This window comes from Condylura cristata, unplaced genomic scaffold (assembly GCF_000260355.1).
Source record: "Condylura cristata isolate star-nosed mole 26May11 unplaced genomic scaffold, ConCri1.0 scaffold00030, whole genome shotgun sequence".
NCBI classification, from domain to species: Eukaryota; Metazoa; Chordata; class Mammalia; order Eulipotyphla; family Talpidae; genus Condylura; species Condylura cristata.
In genome coordinates this window covers 8,212,631-8,215,628 of record NW_004567131.1, presented here as the reverse complement: position 1 = coordinate 8,215,628, position 2,998 = coordinate 8,212,631, and the positions used below count along the sequence as shown (strand labels likewise).

The following is a 2,998-nucleotide window of genomic DNA, read 5'->3' as shown; positions in this document are numbered from 1 at the left end:
AAAAAAAAAAAAAAGTAGGTATTAATTACTATCATCCTTGTTTCTCATATAGAGAAATTGAGACCAGACATGACAAGTTTAAGTAATTATCCCAGTCACTTTGGTAGTATAGGACTGAAGTGATAATCAGTTCCAAGTCATCTGCCCTCAAAGTCTGCTATGTACTTCTATAATGTAACAACAACAAAAAATTAACCATCCTGTTTAAAAAGATTCAATATGAAGTCAAAGATTTCAAACAGTGGAATGTTTTTAACTGTCATAAGAATAGGCAGTCATATAACTGTCATAAGAATAAAATAATGTCCTAAATACATCCACTTTGCTTAACTGCAATGTTCTCCTTCTGGAATTCAAATAAAGGATGATAAAAGTTAGTAAAGAAAATCTGACATGGAGGTTTAGGTCTTTAGCAATGCTAGGAACAAGGTTAATACTATTATTACAAATGTTAAAATTCTTAATTGGCTCCAATTAGTGTCTGTCTCAATTAAGATATGCCAAAGGGTATGAATGTCTCTATTATACATTATCTGAAAAACCCTTAAAAGGAAAAAGGGGGTAGAGTTACAAAAGGGTGAGAGTTCAAATAAACACATGTCAATTTACTGAAATAAACAAAGTAACAACATAATGATATCCTAGGCATATTTAAGATGAACTATGAAGCTATTTTTAATGTTTTATTTTTCTTTGTAAAATTGGAAGCATCTTTGTTTAAATAAAACATGTTGGACAAGTAAACACAAAAATCAATTGCCTGATGTACAGAATTTAAAAGGGAGATTCAGTTTCATACGAACAGTATCTAATGGGAAGAAAATACCATGTAAAACATAGAAATACTGTATATCATGAGTTAGGACAAATATTTTGATTCTCACTTAACCCTACTCCATTTATTTTATGAACTTTGATTCTCTAGCCTGGTCATCTTATAAAGAAGAGTTTGCCAAAATAATGACTGTAAGCAGTGCCAGTTAGCTAAAAGCAAAAACAAACAAACAAACAAACAAAAAAAAACACCTGTACAAAAATCTGTATTTTATCTCCTGCTTTTACAAGTCAGAATTCAGAAAAATCAGAGGTGACCTTGCTTACCAGAAAGCAGCCAAACTTTTAAAATATAACCAAGACTAGCCCCTAGTAAAGTACAACCACTAATTAGAATCAATAACCCAAAAACCTGAAAAGGTTAAGCATTCCATAATTACTATGCTATACCTATTATATTTCTCAGTTTAAATGTAAAACAAGTAAACATTTTCTGCCTTTTAACAAACAGATTAAATAATTTTTAGGCATGCTGTTGCCTCCAGGGGACAGGATGCTCAACACTTGGGTGAGACAGACCCAGGCACCCAGAACCTAAACCTCACTGAGCTTGGTGAAGCTCTGAAAACCCAAGTGGAGCAGGCCCCTCCAACCTTCATGCATCAGCCACTGCACAGGCCACCTGCTTTGAGATTACAGACACATATGACCCCAGGATATACACACTTGTATATATGCACTCTGGGCACCACGAACAATCAGGCACAATAGACAACTCGGTATCACAGACAAACCAGGTACCATGCCCAAATCATAAATAACACCAGACAGCAAGCACACAACGGGACACCACGGACACAGTGGGCACCAGGCATACATCATACACAACACCCGGCACCATGCAAACACAGTATATATCACCCGGCACCATGCCCACACCTAAAATGTTTCCACAGCTAGTCCCCCCCCCCAAAAAAAAGGTGTGACGGTACAGCCCGCGTGGAAGTTCGGGTGCCCGGCCGCACCACGAGCCCCGCGTCCCAAACCAGCCTGCAGGGCCGCGTCACCGCACCTCCTCTCCCAAAGCCGGGCGGGAGGAGCGGACTGCAGGCCGGCCTGGGGCCCGCGGAGGACCTGTTGAGGAGACCGAGGCCTCGCGCCCGGGTTCCCAGTCCCAGGAGACGTGGCCCGGCGGCCTGAGTCTTTGGGGACCGCCCTGCCAACCGCGACAGCAAACTCCCCCAGCCCTCCACTCTCACAGGGCCGCGACCCAGCCTACCCGACGCCTGGCCGCGCGGGGAGGGCAGGCCCGGCGGGCCGCGCTCACGCGACTCCCTGGCTTCCCGGCCCGAGCAGGCCCCGCGCGGTGCTGCGACTCCGAGGCTCCCCTCCCGGCCCGCCGCAGGCCCGACCCTCCGCACACAAAGCTCCTCGGGCGATTCGGGCCGCGCGCGAGAAGCCAAGCGGCGGTCACACCCGTGCCGGCGGCCCCAGGGGCTGCAGCCCGGCCCGTTCAACAAAGCCGCGGCGCCCCACCCGCGCCCACTGCCGCGGCCGAGCTTCTCCCCACCATTATGCGCCGGTCCTCGCTGCCACCGCCGCGCCCTCCCCCTCCGCGCCGGCCCCGCCGCCTGCGCCGCCTCCTTCCCGCCGCCGCCGCCTCCTCCCCGGCCTGGGCCGGCGGGACGCGGGGGGGCCGGTGCGTCTCTACTGGCCCGCTCTCCCCGCCTCCGGCCTCGCGGGCCCGGCCTCCTCCCGCTCCCCGTCACCACGGCCTCCTCCCCGGCTCCCCTTCACCGGTCGGCTCCCCAGTTGCGCTGGCCTGGCCTCCTCCCCGTCCCCCAGCGCCCGGGGCCCAGCCTCCTCGGCACCCCGGCTCCCAGGGCGGGCTCCCCGGTCACTCGACCGCTCCCCGGGTTCCACGGTCCCAGCCTCCTCCCCGTCGCAGTCCGCTCCCCGGCCGCTGGCCCGGCCGTCCAGTCTCCACGGCCTCCTCCGCGGCTCCCCGCCGCCTCCTCGGCCTCTGGGGCGCCATGTTTACAACCCTGCACACATAAACACGCTAACGCGCCCGAGCGAGAGAAGCCTCAGGGAGGCTGTGGGGCTGAAGGGCCGGGGCACGGAGGCCCCGCCGCCGCCGCCGACGCCGCACTTACGGTGTCTCCTCGCCGAGCGGCGGGCCGGGGCGGGCCGGGCGGGAAGTTAGGCGCCGCCGCCGGGAAAG

The 2,998-nt window shown here is 52.9% G+C and overlaps 1 protein-coding gene across 10 annotated transcripts in view; it reads right to left on the bottom strand.

Annotated features, from left to right (window-relative positions):
- The window catches only part of ZMYND11 (zinc finger, MYND-type containing 11), a 105,531-nt gene that overhangs the window by 102,165 nt on the left and 368 nt on the right, over positions 1-2,998 (bottom strand). For 2 of the 10 annotated variants that reach the window (XM_012731364.1, XM_012731370.1), the window contains exon 1: positions 2,054-2,236. The exons of 2 other annotated variants lie outside the window; for them this stretch is intronic. The gene's annotated coding sequence lies outside the window, so the exon portion shown is untranslated. Of the gene's footprint in view, positions 1-2,053; positions 2,238-2,344; positions 2,395-2,930; positions 2,971-2,998 lie in introns of those variants that run through there. 6 more of the 10 variants (XM_012731366.1, XM_012731365.1, XM_012731369.1 and 3 more) reach the window with 6 other exon arrangements.